Below are 25,226 nucleotides of genomic sequence, written 5' to 3'. Positions count from 1 at the left end.
GAAGACAAGACAAGACAAGACAAGACAAGACAAGACAAGACAAGACAAGACAAGACAAGACATGACATGACAAAACAAGACCAGACAAGACAAGACATTTATTTTATTTGTTTCTTAACTAATTAAGAAGAGAAGACAAGAGAATACAAGACAAGACAAGACAAGACAAGACAAGACAAGACAAGACATGACAAGACAAGACAAGACAAGACAAGACAAGACAAGACAAGACAAGACATTTATTTTATTTGTTTCTAAACTAATTAAGAAGAGAAGACAAGACAAGACAAGACAAGACAAGACAAGACAAGACATGACATGACATGACAAGACAAGACACGACAAGACAAGACATGACAAGACAAGACAAGACAAGACAAGACAAGACAAGACAAGACAAGACAAGACAAGACAAGACAAGACAAGACAAGACAAGACAAGACAAGACAAGACAAGACAAGACAAGACAAGACAAGACAAGACAAGACATGACAAGACAAGACATTTATTTTATTTGTTTCTAAACTAATTAAGAAGAGTAGACAAGACAAGACAAGACAAGACAAGACAAGACAAGACAAGACAAGACATGACAAGACAAGACAAGACAAGACAAGACATTTATTTTATTTGTTTCTAAACTAATTAAGAAGTGAAGACAAGACAAGACAAGACAAGACAAGACAAGACAAGACAAGACAAGACAAGACAAGACATGACATGACAAGACAAGACAAGACAAGACAAGACAAGACAAGACAAGACAAGACAAGACAAGACAAGACAAGACAAGACAAGACAAGACAAGACAAGACAAGACAAGACAAGACAAGACATGACAAGACAAGACAAGACATTTATTTTATTTGTTTCTAAACTAATTAAGAAGAGAAGAGAAGACAAGACAAGACAAGACAAGACAAGACAAGACAAGACAAGACAAGACAAGACAAGACAAGACAAGACAAGACAAGACAAGACAAGACAAGACATGACAAGACTAGACAAGACAAGACAAGACAAGACAAGACAAGACAAGACATGACATGACAAGACAAGACAAGACTAGACAAGACAAGACAAGACAAGACAAGTCAAGACAAGACATTTATTTTATTTGTTTCTAAACTAATTAAGAAGAGAAGACAAGACTAGACAAGACAAGACAAGACAAGACAAGACAAGACAAGACAAGACAAGACAAGACAAGACAAGAAAAGACAAGACAAGACAAGACAAGACAAGACAAGACAAGACATTTATTTTATTTGTTTCTAAACTAATTAAGAAGAGAAGACAAGACAAGACAAGATAAGACAAGACAAGACAAGACAAGACAAGACAAGACAAGACAAGACAAGACAAGACAAGACAAGACAAGACAAGACAAGACATGACATGACAAGACAAGACAAGACAAGACAAGACAAGACAAGACAAGACAAGACAAGACAAGACATGACATGACAAGACAAGACAAGACAAGACAAGACAAGACAAGACAAGACAAGACAAGACAAGACAAGACAAGACAAGACAAGACAAGACAAGACAAGACATGACAAGACAAGACAAGACATTTATTTTATTTGTTTCTAAACTAATTAAGAAGAGAAGAGAAGACAAGACAAGACAAGACAAGACAAGACAAGACAAGACATGACAAGACAAGACAAGACAAGACAAGACATTTATTTTATTTGTTTCTAAACTAATTAAGAAGTGAAGACAAGACAAGACAAGACAAGACAAGACAAGACAAGACAAGACAAGACAAGACAAGACATGACATGACAAAACAAGACCAGACAAGACAAGACATTTATTTTATTTGTTTCTTAACTAATTAAGAAGAGAAGACAAGAGAATACAAGACAAGACAAGACAAGACAAGACAAGACAAGACAAGACATGACAAGACAAGACAAGACAAGACAAGACAAGACAAGACAAGACAAGACAAGACATTTATTTTATTTGTTTCTAAACTAATTAAGAAGAGAAGACAAGACAAGACAAGACAAGACAAGACAAGACAAGACATGACATGACATGACAAGACAAGACACGACAAGACAAGACATGACAAGACAAGACAAGACAAGACAAGACAAGACAAGACAAGACAAGACAAGACAAGACAAGACAAGACAAGACAAGACAAGACAAGACAAGACAAGACAAGACAAGACAAGACAAGACAAGACAAGACAAGACAAGACATGACAAGACAAGACATTTATTTTATTTGTTTCTAAACTAATTAAGAAGAGTAGACAAGACAAGACAAGACAAGACAAGACAAGACAAGACAAGACAAGACAAGACATGACAAGACAAGACAAGACAAGACAAGACATTTATTTTATTTGTTTCTAAACTAATTAAGAAGTGAAGACAAGACAAGACAAGACAAGACAAGACAAGACAAGACAAGACAAGACATGACATGACAAGACAAGACAAGACAAGACAAGACAAGACAAGACAAGACAAGACAAGACAAGACAAGACAAGACAAGACAAGACAAGACAAGACAAGACAAGACAAGACAAGACATGACAAGACAAGACAAGACATTTATTTTATTTGTTTCTAAACTAATTAAGAAGAGAAGAGAAGACAAGACAAGACAAGACAAGACAAGACAAGACAAGACAAGACAAGACAAGACAAGACAAGACAAGACAAGACAAGACAAGACAAGACATGACAAGACTAGACAAGACAAGACAAGACAAGACAAGACAAGACAAGACATGACATGACAAGACAAGACAAGACTAGACAAGACAAGACAAGACAAGACAAGTCAAGACAAGACATTTATTTTATTTGTTTCTAAACTAATTAAGAAGAGAAGACAAGACTAGACAAGACAAGACAAGACAAGACAAGACAAGACAAGACAAGACAAGACAAGACAAGACAAGAAAAGACAAGACAAGACAAGACAAGACAAGACAAGACAAGACATTTATTTTATTTGTTTCTAAACTAATTAAGAAGAGAAGACAAGACAAGACAAGATAAGACAAGACAAGACAAGACAAGACAAGACAAGACAAGACAAGACAAGACAAGACAAGACAAGACAAGACAAGACAAGACAAGACAAGACAAGACAAGACAAGACAAGACAAGACAAGACAAGACAAGACAAGACAAGACAAGACAAGACAAGACAAGACAAGACAAGACAAGACAAGACAAGACAAGACAAGACAAGACAAGACAAGACAAGACAAGACAAGACAAGACAAGACAAGACAAGACAAGACAAGACAAGACAAGACAAGACAAGACAAGACAAGACAAGACAAGACAAGACAAGACAAGACAAGACAAGACAAGACAAGACAAGACAAGACAAGACAAGACAAGACAAGACAAGACAAGACAAGACAAGACAAGACAAGACAAGACAAGACAAGACAAGACAAGACAAGACAAGACAAGACAAGACAAGACAAGACAAGACAAGACAAGACAAGACAAGACAAGACAAGACAAGACAAGACAAGACAAGACAAGACAAGACAAGACAAGACAAGACAAGACAAGACAAGACAAGACAAGACAAGACAAGACAAGACAAGACAAGACAAGACAAGGCAAGACAAGACAAGACAAGACAAGACAAGACAAGACAAGACAAGTCAAGACAAGGCCAGACAAGACAAGTCAAGACAAGACAGGACAAGACAAGACAAGACAAGACAAGACAAGACAAGACAAGACAAGACAAGACAAGACAAGACAAGACAAGACAAGACAAGACAAGACAAGACAAGACAAGACAAGACAAGACAAGACAAGACAAGACAAGACATGACAAGACAAGACAAGACAAGACAAGACAAGACAAGACAAGACAAGACAAGACAAGACAAGACAAGACAAGACAAGACAAAACAAGACAAGACAAGACAAGACAAGACATGACAAGACAAAATAAGACAAGACAAGACAAGACAAGACAAGACAAGACAAGACAAGACAAGACAAGACAAGACAAGACAAGACAAGACAAAACAAGACAAGACAAGACAAGACAGGACATGACGAGACAAAACAAGACAAGACATTTTTTTTAATTGTTTCTCAACTAATTAAGAAGAGAAGAGAAGACAAGACAAGACAAGACAAGACATGACAAGACAAAGCAAGACAAGACAAGACAAGACAAGACAAGACAAGACAAGACAAGACAAGACAAGACAAGACAAGACAAGACAAGACATGACAAGACAAGACAAGACAAGACAAGACAAGACAAGACAAGACAAGACAAGACAAGACAAGACAAGACAAAACAAGACAAGACAAGACAAGACAAGACATGACAAGACAAAATAAGACAAGACAAGACAAGACAAGACAAGACAAGACATGACAAGACAAGACAAGACAAGACATGACAAGACAAAACAAGACAAGACAAGACAAGACATGACAAGACAAGACAAGACAAGACAAGACAAGACAAGACAAGACAAGACAATTGTGTTTGATTTGTTTTTAAATTAATTAAGAAGAGAAGACAAGACAAGACACGACAAGACAAGACAAGACAAGACAAGACAAGACAAGACAAAACAAGACAAGACAAGACAAGACAAGACATGACAAAGCAAGACATGACAAAACAAGACCAGACAAGACAAGACAAGACAATTCTGTTTGATTTGTTTTTAAATTAATTAAGACGATGAGACAAGACAAGGCCAGACAGGAAAAGACAAGACAAGACAAGACAATTGTGTTTGATTTGTTTTTAAATTCATTAAGATGATAAGATGATTCTCTCTAATTAAGAAGAGAAGACAAGACAAGACAAGACAAGACAAGACAAGACAAGACAAGACAAGACAAGACAAGACAAGACCAGACAAGACAAGACAAGACAAGAAAAGACATGACAAAACAAGACCAGACAAGACAAGACAAGACAAGACAATTCTGTTTGATTTGTTTTTAAATTAATTAAGACGATAAGACAAGACAAGGCCAGACAGGAAAAGACAAGACAAGACAAGACAATTGTGTTTGATTTGTTTTTAAATTAATTAAGATGATAAGATGATTCTCTCTAATTAAGAATAGAAGAGAAGACAAGACAAGACAAGACAAGACAAGACACGACAAGACAAGACATGACATGACAGGACATGACGAGACAAAACAAGACAAGACATTTTTTTTAATTGTTTCTCAACTAATTAAGAAGAGAAGAGAAGACAAGACAAGACAAGACAAGACATGACAAGACAAAGCAAGACAAGACAAGACTAGACAAGACAAGACAAGACATTTATTTTATTTGTTTCTTAACTAATTAAGAAGAGAAGACAAGAGAATACAAGACAAGACAAGACAAGACAAGACAAGACAAGACATGACAAGACAAGACAAGACAAGACAAGACAAGACAAGACAAGACAAGACATTTATTTTATTTGCTTCTAAACTAATTAAGAAGAGAAGACAAGACAAGACAAGACAAGACATGACATGATATGACAAGACAAGACAAGACAAGACAAGACAAGACATGACAAGACAAGACAAGACAAGACAAGACAAGACAAGACAAGACAAGACAAGACAAGACATGACATGACATGACAAGACAAGACAAGACAAGACAAGACATGACAATTGTGTTTGATTTGTTTTTAAATTAATTAAGAAGAGAAGACAAGACAAGACACGACAAGACAAGACAAGACAAGACAAGACAAGACAAGACAAAACAAGACAAGACAAGACAAGACAAGACAAGACATGACAAAGCAAGACATGACAAAACAAGACCAGACAAGACAAGACAAGACAATTCTGTTTGATTTGTTTTTAAATTAATTAAGACGATGAGACAAGACAAGGCCAGACAGGAAAAGACAAGACAAGACAAGACAATTGTGTTTGATTTGTTTTTAAATTCATTAAGATGATAAGATGATTCTCTCTAATTAAGAAGAGAAGACTAGACAAAACAAGACAAGACAAGACAAGACAAGACAAGACAAGACAAGACAAGACAAGACAAGACCAGACAAGACAAGACAAGACAAGACAAGACATGACAAAACAAGACCAGACAAGACAAGACAAGACAAGACAATTCTGTTTGATTTGTTTTTAAATTAATTAAGACGATAAGACAAGACAAGGCCAGACAGGAAAAGACAAGACAAGACAAGACAATTGTGTTTGATTTGTTTTTAAATTAATTAAGATGATAAGATGATTCTCTCTAATTAAGAATAGAAGAGAAGACAAGACAAGACAAGACAAGACAAGACAAGACAAGACAAGACAAGACAAGACAAGACAAGACAAGACAAGACATGACAAGACAAAGCAAGACAAGACAAGACAAGACAAGACAAGACGTGACATGACAAGACAAGACAAGACAAGACAAGACAAGACATTACAAAACAAGACAAGACAAGACATTTATTTTATTTGTTTCTAAACTAATTAAGAAGAGAAGACAAGACAAGACAATACAAGACAAGACAAGACAAGACAAGACAAGACAAGACAAGACAAGACAAGACAAGACAAGACAAGACAAGACAAGACAAGACAAGACAAGACAAGACAAGACAAGACAAGACAAGACTAGACAAGACTAGACAAGACAAGACAAGACAAGACATTTATTTTATTTGTTTCTAAACTAATTAAGAAGAGAAGACAAGACAAGACAAGACAAGACAATTGTGTTTGATTTGTTTTTAAATTAATTAAGATGATAAGATGATTCTCTCTAATTAAGAAGAGAAGACAAGACAAGACAAGACAAGACAAGACAAGACAAGACAAGACAAGACATGACAAGACAAGACAAGACAAGACAAGACAAGACAAGACAAGACAAGACAAGACAAGACAAGACAAGACAAGACAAGACAAGATAAGACAAGACAAGACAAGACAAGACAAGACAAGACAAGACAAAGCAAGACAAGACAAGACAAGAAAAGATAAGACAAGTCAAGACAAGACATGACAAGACAAGACAAGACAAGACAAGACATGACAAGACAAGACAAGACAAGACAAGACAAGACAAGACAATTGTGTTTGATTTGTTTTTAAATTAATTAAGAAGAGAAGACAAGACAAGACACGACAAGACAAGACAAGACAAGACAAGACAAGACAAGACAAAACAAGACAAGACAAGACAAGACAAGACATGACAAAGCAAGACATGACAAAAAAAGACCAGACAAGACAAGACAAGACAATTCTGTTTGATTTGTTTTTAAATTAATTAAGACGATGAGACAAGACAAGGCCAGACAGGAAAAGACAAGACAAGACAAGACAATTGTGTTTGATTTGTTTTTAAATTCATTAAGATGATAAGATGATTCTCTCTAATTAAGAAGAGAAGACAAGACAAAACAAGACAAGACAAGACAAGACAAGACAAGACCAGACAAGACAAGACAAGACAAGAAAAGACATGACAAAACAAGACCAGACAAGACAAGACAAGACAAGACAATTCTGTTTGATTTGTTTTTAAATTAATTAAGACGATAAGACAAGACAAGGCCAGACAGGAAAAGACAAGACAAGACAAGACAATTGTGTTTGATTTGTTTTTAAATTAATTAAGATGATAAGATGATTCTCTCTAATTAAGAATAGAAGAGAAGACAAGACAAGACAAGACAAGACATTTATTTTATTTGTTTCTAAACTAATTAAGAAGAGAAGACAAGACAAGACAAGACAAGACAAGACACGACAAGACAAGACATGACATGACAGGACATGACGAGACAAAACAAGACAAGACATTTTTTTTAATTGTTTCTCAACTAATTAAGAAGAGAAGAGAAGACAAGACAAGACAAGACAAGACATGACAAGACAAAGCAAGACAAGACAAGACTAGACAAGACAAGACAAGACATTTATTTTATTTGTTTCTTAACTAATTAAGAAGAGAAGACAAGAGAATACAAGACAAGACAAGACAAGACAAGACAAGACAAGACAAGACAAGACAAGACAAGACAAGACAAGGCAAGACAAGACAAGACAAGACAAGACAAGACAAGACAAGACATTTATTTTATTTGCTTCTAAACTAATTAAGAAGAGAAGACAAGACAAGACAAGACAAGACAAGACAAGACAAGACAAGACAAGACATGACATGATATGACAAGACAAGACAAGACAAGACAAGACATGACAAGACAAGACAAGACAAGACAAGACAAGACAAGACAAGACAAGACAAGACAAGACATGACATGACATGACAAGACAAGACAAGACAAGAAAAAACATGACAATTGTGTTTGATTTGTTTTTAAATTAATTAAGAAGAGAAGACAAGACAAGACACGACAAGACAAGACAAGACAAGACAAGACAAGACAAGACAAAACAAGACAAGACAAGACAAGACATGACAAAGCAAGACATGACAAAACAAGACCAGACAAGACAAGACAAGACAATTATGTTTGATTTGTTTTTAAATTAATTAAGACGATGAGACAAGACAAGGCCAGACAGGAAAAGACAAGACAAGACAAGACAATTGTGTTTGATTTGTTTTTAAATTCATTAAGATGATAAGATGATTCTCTCTAATTAAGAAGAGAAGACTAGACAAAACAAGACAAGACAAGACAAGACAAGACAAGACAAGACAAGACAAGACAAGACAAGACCAGACAAGACAAGACAAGACAAGACAAGACATGACAAAACAAGACCAGACAAGACAAGACAAGACAAGACAATTCTGTTTGATTTGTTTTTAAATTAATTAAGACGATAAGACAAGACAAGGCCAGACAGGAAAAGACAAGACAAGACAAGACAATTGTGTTTGATTTGTTTTTAAATTAATTAAGATGATAAGATGATTCTCTCTAATTAAGAATAGAAGAGAAGACAAGACAAGACAAGACAAGACAAGACAAGACAAGACAAGACAAGACAAGACATGACAAGACAAAGCAAGACAAGACAAGACAAGACAAGACAAGACAAGACGTGACATGACAAGACAAGACAAGACAAGACAAGACAAGACATTACAAAACAAGACAAGACAAGACATTTATTTTATTTGTTTCTAAACTAATTAAGAAGAGAAGACAAGACAAGACAATACAAGACAAGACAAGACAAGACAAGACAAGACAAGACAAGACAAGACAAGACAAGACAAGACAAGACAAGACAAGACAAGACAAGACAAGACAAGACAAGACAAGACAAGACAAGACTAGACAAGACAAGACAAGACAAGACATTTATTTTATTTGTTTCTAAACTAATTAAGAAGAGAAGACAAGACAAGACAAGACAAGACAATTGTGTTTGATTTGTTTTTAAATTAATTAAGATGATAAGATGATTCTCTCTAATTAAGAAGAGAAGACAAGACAAGACAAGACAAGACAAGACAAGACAAGACAAGACAAGACAAGACATGACAAGACAAGACAAGACAAGACAAGACAAGACAAGACAAGACAAGACAAGACAAGACAAGACAAGACAAGACAAGACAAGACAAGATAAGACAAGACAAGACAAGACAAGACAAGACAAGACAAGACAAGACAAGACAAGGCAAGACAAGACAAGACAAGACAAGACAAGGCAAGACAAGACAAGACAAGACAAGACAGGACAAGACAAGACAATTGTGTTTGATTTGTTTTTAAATTAATTAAGATGATAAGACAAAACAAGACAATACATGACATGACAGGACATGACGAGACAAAACAAGACAAGACATTTTTTTTATTTGTTTCTAAACTAATTAAGAAGAGAAGAGAAGAGAAGACAAGACAAGACTATACAAGACAAGACAAGACAAGACAAGACAAGACAAAGCAAGACAAGACAAGACAAGAAAAGATAAGACAAGTCAAGACAAGACATGACAAGACAAGACAAGACAAGACAAGACAAGACAAGACAAGACAAGACAAGACAAGACAAGACAAGACAAGACAAGACAAGACATGACAAGACAAGACAAGACATTTATTTTATTTGTTTCTAAACTAATTAAGAAGTGAAGACAAGACAAGACAAGACAAGACAAGACAAGACAAGACAAGACAAGACAAGACAAGACAAGACAAGACAAGACAAGACAAGACAAGACAAGACAAGACAAGACAAGACAAGACAAGACAAGACATGACATGACATGACAAGACAAGACAAGACAAGACAAGACAAGACAAGACAAGACAAGACAAGACAAGACAAGACAAGACAAGACAAGACAAGACAAGACATGACAAGACAAGACAAGACATTTATTTTATTTGTTTCTAAACTAATTAAGAAGAGAAGAGAAGACAAGACAAGACAAGACAAGACAAGACAAGACAAGACAAGACAAGACAAGACAAGACAAGACAAGACAAGACAAGACAAGACAAGACAAGACAAGACAAGACAAGACAAGACAAGACAAGACAAGACAAGACAAGACAAGACAAGACAAGACAAGACAAGACAAGACAAGACAAGACAAGACAAGACAAGACAAGACAAGACATGACATGACAAGACTAGACAAGACAAGACAAGACAAGACAAGACAAGACATGACATGACAAGACAAGACAAGACTAGACAAGACAAGACAAGACAAGACAAGTCAAGACAAGACATTTATTTTATTTGTTTCTAAACTAATTAAGAAGAGAAGACAAGACTAGACAAGACAAGACAAGACAAGACAAGACAAGACAAGACAAGACAAGACAAGACAAGACAAGACAAGACATTTATTTTATTTGTTTCTAAACTAATTAAGAAGAGAAGACAAGACAAGACAAGATAAGACAAGACAAGACAAGACAAGACAAGACAAGACAAGACAAGACAAGACAAGACCAGAAAAGACAAGACAAGACAAGACAAGACAAGACAAGACAAGACAAGACAAGACAAGACAAGACAAGACAAGACAAGACAAGACATTTATTTTATTTGTTTCTAAACTAATTAAGAAGAGAAGACAAGACAAGACAAGACAAGACAAGACAAGACAAGACAAGACAAGACAAGGCAAGACAAGACAAGACAAGACAAGACAAGATAAGACAAGACAAGACAAGACAAGACAAGACAAGACAAGACAAGACAAGACAAGGCCAGGCAAGACAAGACACGACAAGACAAGACAAGACAATACAAGACAAGACAAGTCAAGACAAGGCCAGACAAGAAAAGACAAGACACGACAAGACAAGACAAGACAAGACAAGACAAGACAACACAAGTCAAGACAAGACAAGACAAGACAAAAGAAGACAAGACATTTATTTTATTTGTTTCTAAACTAATTAAGAAGAGAAGAGAAGAGAAGACAAGACAAGACAAGACAAGACAGAACAAGACATGACAAGACAAAGCAAGACAAGACAAGACAAGACAAGACAAGACAAGACAAGACAAGACAAGACATGACAAGGCAAGACATGACAAAACAAGACCAGACAAGACAAGACAAGACAATTCTGTTTGATTTGTTTTTAAATTAATTAAGAAGAGAAGACAAGACAAGACAAGACAAGACAAGACAAGACAAGACAAGACAAGACAAGACAAGACAAGACAAGACAAGACAAGACAAAACAAGACAAGACAAGACAAGACAAGACAAGACAAGACAAGACAAGACATGACAAGGCAAGACATGACAAAACAAGACCAGACAAGACAAGACAAGACAAGACAATTCTGTTTGATTTGTTTTTAAATTAATTAAGATGATAAGACAAGACAAGGCCAGACAGGAAAAGACAAGAAAAGACAAGACAATTGTGTTTGATTTGTTTTGAAATTAATTAAGATGATAAGATGATTCTCTCTAATTAAGAAGAGAAGACAAGACAAGACAAGACAAGACAAGACAAGACAAGATATGACAAGACAAGACAAGACAAGACAAGACAAGACAAGACAAGACAAGACAAGACAAGACAAGATATGACAAGACAAGACAAGACAAGACAAGACAAGACAAGACAAGACAAGACAAGACAAGACAAGACAAGACAAGACAAGACAAGACAAGACAAGACAAGACATGACAAGACAAGACAAGACATTTATTTTATTTGTTTCTAAACTAATTAAGAAGAGAAGAGAAGACAAGACAAGACAAGACAAGACAAGACAAGACAAGACAAGACAAGACAAGACAAGACAAGACAAGACAAGACATGACAAGACTAGACAAGACAAGACAAGACAAGACAAGACAAGACAAGACATTACATGACAAGACAAGACAAGACTAGACAAGACAAGACAAGACAAGTCAAGACAAGACATTTATTTTATTTGTTTCTGAACTAATTAAGAAGAGAAGACAAGACTAGACAAGACAAGACAAGACAAGACAAGACAAGACAAGACAAGACAAGAAAAGACAAGACAAGACAAGACAAGACAAGACAAGACAAGACAAGACAAGACATTTATTTTATTTGTTTCTAAACTAATTAAGAAGAGAAGACAAGACAAGACAAGATAAGACAAGACAAGACAAGACAAGACAAGACAAGACAAGACAAGACAAGACAAGACCAGACAAGACAAGACAAGACAAGACAAGACAAGACAAGACAAGACAAGACAAGACAAGACAAGTCAAGACAAGACAAGACAAGACAAGACAAGACATGACAAGACAAAGCAAGACAAGACAAGACTAGACAAGACAAGACAAGACAAGACATTTATTTTATTTGTTTCTTAACTAATTAAGAAGAGAAGACAAGAGAATACAAGACAAGACAAGACAAGACAAGACAAGACAAGACATGACAAGACAAGACAAGACAAGACAAGACAAGACAAGACAAGACAAGACAAGACAAGACAAGACAAGACAAGACATTTATTTTATTTGCTTCTAAACTAATTAAGAAGAGAAGACAAGACAAGACAAGACAAGACAAGACAAGACAAGACAAGACAAGACAAGACATGACATGACATGACAAGACAAGACAAGACAAGACAAGACATGACAAGACAAGACAAGACAAGACAAGACAAGACAAGACAAGACAAGACAAGACATGACATGACATGACAAGACAAGACAAGACAAGACAAGACAAGACATGACAATTGTGTTTGATTTGTTTTTAAATTAATTAAGAAGAGAAGACAAGACAAGACACGACAAGACAAGACAAGACAAGACAAGACAAGACAAGACAAAACAAGACAAGACAAGACAAGACAAGACAAGACATGACAAAGCAAGACATGACAAAACAAGACCAGACAAGACAAGACAAGACAGTTCTGTTTGATTTGTTTTTAAATTAATTAAGACGATGAGACAAGACAAGGCCAGACAGGAAAAGACAAGACAAGACAAGACAATTGTGTTTGATTTGTTTTTAAATTCATTAAGATGATAAGATGATTCTCTCTAATTAAGAAGAGAAGACTAGACAAAACAAGACAAGACAAGACAAGACAAGACAAGACAAGACAAGACAAGACAAGACAAGACAAGACCAGACAAGACAAGACAAGACAAGACAAGACATGACAAAACAAGACCAGACAAGACAAGACAAGACAAGACAATTCTGTTTGATTTGTTTTTAAATTAATTAAGACGATAAGACAAGACAAGGCCAGACAGGAAAAGACAAGACAAGACAAGACAATTGTGTTTGATTTGTTTTTAAATTAATTAAGATGATAAGATGATTCTCTCTAATTAAGAATAGAAGAGAAGACAAGACAAGACAAGACAAGACAAGACAAGACAAGACAAGACAAGACAAGACATGACAAGACAAAGCAAGACAAGACAAGACAAGACAAGACAAGACGTGACATGACAAGACGAGACAAGACAAGACAAGATAAGACATTACAAAACAAGACAAGACAAGACATTTATTTTATTTGTTTCTAAACTAATTAAGAAGAGAAGACAAGACAAGACAATACAAGACAAGACAAGACAAGACAAGACAAGACAAGACAAGACAAGACAAGACAAGACAAGACAAGGCAAGACAAGACAAGACAAGACAAGACAAGACAAGACTAGACAAGACAAGACAAGACAAGACATTTATTTTATTTGTTTCTAAACTAATTAAGAAGAGAAGACAAGACAAGACAAGACAAGACAATTGTGTTTGATTTGTTTTTAAATTAATTAAGATGATAAGATGATTCTCTCTAATTAAGAAGAGAAGACAAGACAAGACCAGACAAGACAAGACAAGACAAGACAAGACATGACAAGACAAGACAAGACAAGACAAGACAAGACAAGACAAGACAAGACAAGACAAGACAAGACAAGACAAGACAAGATAAGACAAGACAAGACAAGACAAGACAAGACAAGACAAGACAAGACAAGACAAGACAAGACAAGGCAAGACAAGACAAGACAAGACAAGACAAGACAAGACAAGGCAAGACAAGACAAGACAAGACAGGACAAGACAAGACAATTGTGTTTGATTTGTTTTTAAATTAATTAAGATGATAAGACAAAACAAGACAATACATGACATGACAGGACATGACGAGACAAAACAAGACAAGACATTTTTTTTATTTGTTTCTAAACTAATTAAGAAGAGAAGAGAAGACAAGACAAGACAATACAAGACAAGACAAGACAAGACAAAGCAAGACAAGACAAGACAAGAAAAGGTAAGACAAGTCAAGACAAGACATGACAAGACAAGACAAGACAAGACAAGACAAGACAAGACAAGACAAGACAAGACAAGACAAGACAAGACAAGACAAGACAAGACAAGACAAGACAAGACAAGACATTTATTTCATTTGTTTCTAAACTAATTAAGAAGAGTAGACAAGACAAGACAAGACAAGACAAGACAAGACAAGACATGACAAGACAAGACAAGACATTTATTTTATTTGTTTCTAAACTAATTAAGAAGTGAAGACAAGACAAGACAAGACAAGACAAGACAAGACAAGACAAGACAAGACAAGACAAGACAAGACAAGACAAGACAAGACAAGACATGACATGACAAGACAAGACAAGACAAGACAAGACAAGACAAGACAAGACAAGACAAGACATTTATTTTATTTGTTTCTAAACTAATTAAGAAGAGAAGAGAAGACAAGACAAGACAAGACAAGACAAGACAAGACAAGACAAGACAAGACAAGACAAGACAAGACAAGACAAGACAAGACAAGACAAGACAAGACAAGACAAGACAAGACAAGACAAGACAAGACAAGACAAGACAAGACAAGACAAGACAAGACAAGACAAGACAAGACAAGACAAGACAAGACAAGACAAGACAAGACAAGACAAGACAAGACAAGACAAGACAAGACAAGACAAGACAAGACAAGACAAGACAAGACAAGACAAGACAAGACAAGACAAGACAAGACAAGACATGACATGACAAGACTAGACAAGACAAGACAAGACAAGACAAGACAAGACATGACATGACAAGACAAGACAAGACTAGACAAGACAAGACAAGACAAGTCAAGACAAGACATTTATTTTATTTGTTTCTAAACTAATTAAGAAGAGAAGACAAGACTAGACAAGACAAGACAAGACAAGACAAGACAAGACAAGACAAGACAAGACAAGAAAAGACAAGACAAGACAAGACAAGACATTTATTTTATTTGTTTCTAAACTAATTAAGAAGAGAAGACAAGACAAGACAAGATAAGACAAGACAAGACAAGACAAGACACGACAAGACAAGACAAGACAAGACAAGACAAGACAAGACAAGACAAGACAAGACAAGACAAGACATTTATTTTATTTGTTTCTAAACTAATTAAGAAGAGAAGACAAGACAAGACAAGACAAGACAAGACAAGACAAGACAAGACAAGACAAGACAAGACAAGACAAGACAAGACAAGACAAGACAAGACAAGACATGACATGACAAGACTAGACAAGACAAGACAAGACAAGACAAGACAAGACATGACATGACAAGACAAGACAAGACTAGACAAGACAAGACAAGACAAGACAAGTCAAGACAAGACATTTATTTTATTTGTTTCCAAACTAATTAAGAAGAGAAGACAAGACTAGACAAGACAAGACAAGACAAGACAAGACAAGACAAGACAAGACAAGACAAGACAAGACAAGACAAGACAAGACAAGACAAGACAAGAAAAGACAAGACAAGACAAGACAAGACAAGACATTTATTTTATTTGTTTCTAAACTAATTAAGAAGAGAAGACAAGACAAGACAAGATAAGACAAGACAAGACAAGACAAGACAAGACAAGACAAGACAAGACAAGACAAGACAAGACAAGACAAGACAAGACAAGACAAGACAAGACAAGACAAGACAAGACAAGACAAGACAAGACAAGACAAGACAAGACAAGACAAGACAAGACAAGACAAGACAAGACAAGACAAGACAAGACATTTATTTTATTTGTTTCTAAACTAATTAAGAAGAGAAGACAAGACAAGACAAGACAAGACAAGACAAGACAAGACAAGGCAAGACAAGACAAGACAAGACAAGACAAGATAAGACAAGACAAGACAAGACAAGACAAGACAAGACAAGACAAGACAAGACAAGACAAGGCCAGGCAAGACAAGACACGACAAGACAAGACAAGACAATACAAGACAAGACAAGACAAGTCAAGACAAGACAAGACAAGACAAGACAACACAAGTCAAGTCAAGACAAGACAAGACAAAAGAAGACAAGACATTTATTTTATTTGTTTCTAAACTAATTAAGAAGAGAAGAGAAGAGAAGACAAGACAAGACAAGACAAGACAGAACAAGACATGACAAGACAAAGCAAGACAAGACAAGACAAGACAAGACAAGACAAGACAAGACAAGACAAGACAAGACAAGACAAGACAAGACAAAACAAGACAAGACAAGACAAGACAAGACAAGACAAGACAAGACAAGACATGACAAGGCAAGACATGACAAAACAAGACCAGACAAGACAAGACAAGACAAGACAATTCTGTTTGATTTGTTTTTAAATTAATTAAGACGATAAGACAAGACAAGGCCAGACAGGAAAAGACAAGAAAAGACAAGACAATTGTGTTTGATTTGTTTTGAAATTAATTAAGATGATAAGATGATTCTCTCTAATTAAGAAGAGAAGACAAGACAAGACAAGACAAGACAAGACAAGACAAGACAAGACAAGATATGACAAGACAAGACAAGACAAGACAAGACAAGACAAGACAAGACAAGACAAGACAAGACAAGACAAGATATGACAAGACAAGACAAGACAAGACAAGACAAGACAAGACAAGACAAGACAAGACAAGACAAGACAAGACAAGACAAGACAAGGCAAGACAAGACAAGACAAGACAAGACAAGACAAGACAAGACAAGACAAGATATGACAAGACAAGACAAGACAAGACAAGACAAGACAAGACAAGACATTTATTTTATTTGTTTCTTAACTAATTAAGAAGAGAAGACAAGAGAATACAAGACAAGACAAGACAAGACAAGACAAGACAAGACATGACAAGACAAGACAAGACAAGACAAGACAAGACAAGACAAGACAAGACAAGACATGACAAGACAAGACAAGACAAGACAAGACAAGACAAGACAAGACAAGACAAGACAAGACAAGACAAGACAAGACAAGACAAGACAAGACAAGACATTTATTTTATTTGCTTCTAAACTAATTAAGAAGAGAAGACAAGACAAGACAAGACAAGACAAGACAAGACAAGACAAGACAAGACAAGACAAGACATGACATGACATGACAAGACAAGACAAGACAAGACAAGACATGACAAGACAAGACAAGACAAGACAAGACAAGACAAGACAAGACAAGACAAGACAAGACAAGACAAGACAAGACAAGACAAGACAAGACAAGACAAGACAAGACAAGACAAGACAAGACAAGACAAGACATGACATGACAGGACATGACGAGACAAAACAAGACAAGACATTTTTTTTAATTGTTTCTCAACTAATTAAGAAGAGAAGAGAAGACAAGACAAGACAAGACAAGACATGACAAGACAAAGCAAGACAAGACAAGACTAGACAAGACAAGACAAGACATTTATTTTATTTGTTTCTAAACTAATTAAGAAGAGAAGACAAGACAAGACAAGACAAGACAAGACAAGACACGACAAGACAAGACATGACATGACAGGACATGACGAGACAAAACAAGACAAGACATTTTTTTTAATTGTTTCTCAACTAATTAAGAAGAGAAGAGAAGACAAGACAAGACAAGACAAGACATGACAAGACAAAGCAAGACAAGACAAGACTAGACAAGACAAGACAAGACATTTATTTTATTTGTTTCTTAACTAATTAAGAAGAGAAGACAAGAGAATACAAGACAAGACAAGACAAGACAAGACAAGACAAGACATGACAAGACAAGACAAGACAAGACAAGACAAGACAAGACAAGACAAGACAAGACAAGACAAGACAAGACAAGACAAGACAAGACAAGACATTTATTTTATTTGCTTCTAAACTAATTAAGAAGAGAAGACAAGACAAGACAAGACAAGACAAGACAAGACAAGACAAGACAAGACAAGACATGACATGACATGACAAGACAAGACAAGACAAGACAAGACATGACAAGACAAGACAAGACAAGACAAGACAAGACAAGACAAGACAAGACAAGACAAGACATGACATGACATGACAAGACAAGACAAGACAAGACATGACAAGACAAGACAAGACAAGACAAGACAAGACAAGACAAGACAAGACAAGACAAGACAAGACAAGACAAAACAAGACAAGACAAGACAAGACAAGACAAGACAAGACAAGACAAGACAAGACAAGACATGACAAGACAAAATAAGACAAGACAAGACAAGACAAGACAAGACAAGACATGACAAGACAAGACAAGACAAGACAAGACATGACAAGACAAAACAAGACAAGACAAGACAAGAAGAGACAAGACAAGACAAGACATGACAAGACAAGACAAGACAAGACAAGACAAGACAATTGTGTTTGATTTGTTTTTAAATTAATTAAGAAGAGAAGACAAGACAAGACAAGACAAGGCATGACAAGACAAAACAAGACAAGACAAGACAAGACAAGACAAGACAAGACAAGACAAGACATGACAAGACAAGACAAGACAAGACAAGACAAGACAAGACAAGACAAGACAAGACAAGACAAGACAAGACAAGACAAGACAAAACAAGACAAGACAAGACAAGACAAGACAAGACAAGACATGACAAGACAAAATAAGACAAGACAAGACAAAACAAGACAAGACAAGACAAGACAAGACACGACAAGACAAGACAAGACAAGACAAGACAAGACAAGACAAGACAAAACAAGACAAGACAAGACAAGACAAGACATGACAAAGCAAGACATGACAAAACAAGACCAGACAAGACAAGACAAGACAATTCTGTTTGATTTGTTTTTAAATTAATTAAGACGATGAGACAAGACAAGGCCAGACAGGAAAAGACAAGACAAGACAAGACAATTGTGTTTGATTTGTTTTTAAATCCATTAAGATGATAAGATGATTCTCTCTAATTAAGAAGAGAAGACAAGACAAAACAAGACAAGACAAGACAAGACAAGACAAGACAAGACAAGACAAGACCAGACAAGACAAGACAAGACAAGAAAAGACATGACAAAACAAGACCAGACAAGACAAGACAAGACAAGTCAATTCTGTTTGATTTGTTTTTAAATTAATTAAGACGATAAGACAAGACAAGGCCAGACAGGAAAAGACAAGACAAGACAAGACAATTGTGTTTGATTTGTTTTTAAATTAATTAAGATGATAAGATGATTCTCTCTAATTAAGAATAGAAGAGAAGACAAGACAAGACAAGACAAGACATTTATTTTATTTGTTTCTAAACTAATTAAGAAGAGAAGACAAGACAAGACAAGACAAGACAAGACACGACAAGACAAGACATGACATGACAGGACATGACGAGACAAAACAAGACAAGACATTTTTTTTAATTGTTTCTCAACTAATTAGGAAGAGAAGAGAAGACAAGACAAGACAAGACAAGACATGACAAGACAAAGCAAGACAAGACAAGACTAGACAAGACAAGACAAGACATTTATTTTATTTGTTTCTTAACTAATTAAGAAGAGAAGACAAGAGAATACAAGACAAGACAAGACAAGACAAGACAAGACAAGACATGACAAGACAAGACAAGACAAGACAAGACAAGACAAGACAAGACAAGACATTTATTTTATTTGCTTCTAAACTAATTAAGAAGAGAAGACAAGACAAGACAAGACAAGACAAGACAAGACAAGACAAGACAAGACAAGACAAGACAAGACATGACATGACATGACAAGACAAGACAAGACAAGACAAGACATGACAAGACAAGACAAGACAAGACAAGACAAGACAAGACAAGACAAGACAAGACAAGACAAGACAAGACAAGACATGACATGACATGACAAGACAAGACAAGACAAGACAAGACATGACAATTGTGTTTGATTTGTTTTTAAATTAATTAAGAAGAGAAGACAAGACAAGACACGACAAGACAAGACAAGACAAGACAAGACAAGACAAGACAAAACAAGACAAGACAAGACAAGACAAGACAAGACAAGACATGACAAAGCAAGACATGACAAAACAAGACCAGACAAGACAAGACAAGACAATTCTGTTTGATTTGTTTTTAAATTAATTAAGACGATGAGACAAGACAAGGCCAGACAGGAAAAGACAAGACAAGACAAGACAATTGTGTTTGATTTGTTTTTAAATTCATTAAGATGATAAGATGATTCTCTCTAATTAAGAAGAGAAGACTAGACAAAACAAGACAAGACAAGACAAGACAAGACAAGACAAGACAAGACAAGACAAGACCAGACAAGACAAGACAAGACAAGACAAGACATGACAAAACAAGACCAGACAAGACAAGACAAGACAAGACAATTCTGTTTGATTTGTTTTTAAATTAATTAAGACGATAAGACAAGACAAGGCCAGACAGGAAAAAAAAAGACAAGACAAGACAATTGTGTTTGATTTGTTTTTAAATTAATTAAGATGATAAGATGATTCTCTCTAATTAAGAATAGAAGAGAAGACAAGACAAGACAAGACAAGACAAGACAAGACAAGACAAGACAAGACAAGACATGACAAGACAAAGCAAGACAAGACAAGACAAGACAAGACAAGACGTGACATGACAAGACAAGACAAGACAAGACAAGACAAGACATTACAAAACAAGACAAGACAAGACATTTATTTTATTTGTTTCTAAACTAATTAAGAAGAGAAGACAAGACAAGACAATACAAGACAAGACAAGACAAGACAAGACAAGACAAGACAAGACAAGACAAGACAAGACAAGACAAGACAAGACAAGACAAGACAAGACAAGACAAGACAAGACAAGACAAGACAAGACAAGACAAGACTAGACAAGACAAGACAAGACAAGACATTTATTTTATTTGTTTCTAAACTAATTAAGAAGAGAAGACAAGACAAGACAAGACAAGACAATTGTGTTTGATTTGTTTTTAAATTAATTAAGATGATAAGATGATTCTCTCTAATTAAGAAGAGAAGACAAGACAAGACAAGACAAGACAAGACAAGACAAGACAAGACATGACAAGACAAGACAAGACAAGACAAGACAAGACAAGACAAGACAAGACAAGACAAGACAAGACAAGACAAGACAAGACAAGACAAGACAAGACAAGATAAGACAAGACAAGACAAGACAAGACAAGACAAGACAAGACAAGACAAGACAAGACAAGACAAGACAAGACAAGACAAGACAAGACAAGACAAGGCAAGACAAGACAAGACAAGACAGGACAAGACAAGACAATTGTGTTTGATTTGTTTTTAAATTAATTAAGATGATAAGACAAAACAAGACAATACATGACATGACAGGACATGACGAGACAAAACAAGACAAGACATTTTTTTTATTTGTTTCTAAACTAATTAAGAAGAGAAGAGAAGAGAAGACAAGACAAGACAATACAAGACAAGACAAGACAAGACAAAGCAAGACAAGACAAGACAAGAAAAGATAAGACAAGTCAAGACAAGACATGACAAGACAAGACAAGACAAGACAAGACAAGACAAGACAAGACAAGACAAGACAAGACAAGACATTTATTTCATTTGTTTCTAAACTAATTAAGAAGAGTAGACAAGACAAGACAAGACAAGACAAGACAAGACAAGACAAGACATGACAAGACAAGACAAGACATTTATTTTATTTGTTTCTAAACTAATTAAGAAGTGAAGACAAGACAAGACAAGACAAGACAAGACAAGACAAGACAAGACAAGACAAGACAAGACAAGACAAGACAAGACAAGACAAGACAAGACATGACAAGACAAGACAAGACATTTATTTTATTTGTTTCTAAACTAATTAAGAAGAGAAGAGAAGACAAGACAAGACAAGACAAGACAAGACAAGACAAGACAAGACAAGACAAGACAAGACAAGACAAGACAAGACAAGACAAGACAAGACAAGACAAGACAAGACAAGACAAGACAAGACAAGACAAGACAAGACAAGACAAGACAAGACAAGACAAGACAAGACAAGACAAGACAAGACAAGACAAGACAAGACAAGACAAGACAAGACAAGACAAGACAAGACAAGACAAGACAAGACAAGACAAGACAAGACAAGACAAGACAAGACAAGACAAGAAAAGACAAGACAAGACAAGACAAGACAAGACAAGACAAGACAAGACAAGACAAGACAAGACAAGACAAGACAAGACAAGACAAGACAAGACAAGACAAGACAAGACATGACATGACAAGACTAGACAAGACAAGACAAGACAAGACAAGACAAGACATGACATGACAAGACAAGACAAGACTAGACAAGACATTTATTTTATTTGTTTCTAAACTAATTAAGAAGAGAAGACAAGACTAGACAAGACAAGACAAGACAAGACAAGACAAGACAAGACAAGACAAGACAAGACAAGACAAGACAAGACAAGACAAGACAAGACAAGATAAGACATTTATTTTATTTGTTTCTAAACTAATTAAGAAGAGAAGAGAAGACAAGACAAGACAAGATAAGACAAGACAAGACAAGACAAGACAAGACAAGACAAGACAAGACAAGACAAGACAAGACAAGACAAGACAAGACAAGACAAGACAAGACAAGACAAGACAAGACAAGACAAGACAAGACAAGACAAGACAAGACAAGACAAGACAAGACAAGACAAGACAAGACAAGACAAGACAAGACAAGACAAGACAAGACAAGACAAGGCAAGACAAGACAAGACAAGACAAGACAAGATAAGACAAGACAAGACAAGACAAGACAAGACAAGACAAGACAAGACAAGGCCAGGCAAGACAAGACACGACAAGACAAGACAAGACAATACAAGACAAGACAAGACAAGTCAAGACAAGGCCAGACAAGAAAAGACAAGACACGACAAGACAAGACAAGACAAGACAAGACAAGACAACACAAGTCAAGACAAGACAAGACAAGACAAAAGAAGACAAGACATTTATTTTATTTGTTTCTAAACTAATTAAGAAGAGAAGAGAGGAGAAGACAAGACAAGACAAGACAAGACAGAACAAGACATGACAAGACAAAGCAAGACAAGACAAGACAAGACAAGACAAGACAAGACAATTCTGTTTGATTTGTTTTTAAATTAATTAAGAAGAGAAGACAAGACAAGACAAGACAAGACAAGACAAGACAAGACAAGACAAGACAAGACAAAACAAGACAAGACAAGACAAGACAAGACAAGACAAGACAAGACAAGACATGACAAGGCAAGACATGACAAAACAAGACCAGACAAGACAAGACAAGACAAGACAATTCTGTTTGATTTGTTTTTAAATTAATTAAGACGATAAGACAAGACAAGGCCAGACAGGAAAAGACAAGAAAAGACAAGACAATTGTGTTTGATTTGTTTTGAAATTAATTAAGATGATAAGATGATTCTCTCTAATTAAGAAGAGAAGACAAGACAAGACAAGACAAGACAAGACAAGACAAGACAAGACAAGATATGACAAGACAAGACAAGACAAGACAAGACAAGACAAGACAAGACAAGACAAGACAAGACAAGACAAGATATGACAAGACAAGACAAGACAAGACAAGACAAGACAAGACAAGACAAGACAAGACAAGACAAGACAAGACAAGACAAGACATGACAAGACAAGACAAGACATTTATTTTATTTGTTTCTAAACTAATTAAGAAGAGAAGAGAAGACAAGACAAGACAAGACAAGACAAGACAAGACAAGACAAGACAAGACAAGACAAGACAAGACAAGACAAGACAAGACATGACAAGACTAGACAAGACAAGACAAGACAAGACAAGACAAGACAAGACATTACATGACAAGACAAGACAAGACTAGACAAGACAAGACAAGACAAGTCAAGACAAGACATTTATTTTATTTGTTTCTAAACTAATTAAGAAGAGAAGACAAGACTAGACAAGACAAGACAAGACAAGACAAGACAAGACAAGACAAGACAAGACAAGAAAAGACAAGACAAGACAAGACAAGACAAGACAAGACAAGACAAGACATTTATTTTATTTGTTTCTAAACTAATTAAGAAGAGAAGACAAGACAAGACAAGATAAGACAAGACAAGACAAGACAAGACAAGACAAGACAAGACAAGACAAGACAAGACAAGACAAGACAAGACAAGACAAGACAAGACAAGACAAGACAAGACAAGACAAGACAAGACAAGACAAGACAAGACAAGACAAGACAAGACAAGACAAGACAAGACAAGACAAGACAAGACAAGACAAGACAAGACAAGACAAGACAAGACAAGACAAGACAAGACAAGACTAGACAAGACAAGACATTTATTTTATTTGTTTCTAAACTAATTAAGAAGAGAAGACAAGACAAGACAAGACAAGACAAGACAAGACAAGACAAGACAAGACAAGACAAGACAAGACAAGACA

The sequence above is a fragment of the Zeugodacus cucurbitae genome, chromosome X (assembly GCF_028554725.1).
Source record: "Zeugodacus cucurbitae isolate PBARC_wt_2022May chromosome X, idZeuCucr1.2, whole genome shotgun sequence".
NCBI classification, from domain to species: Eukaryota; Metazoa; Arthropoda; class Insecta; order Diptera; family Tephritidae; genus Zeugodacus; species Zeugodacus cucurbitae.
The sequence above is the reverse complement of the archived record's forward strand: the minus strand, read 5'-3'. Positions refer to the sequence as shown.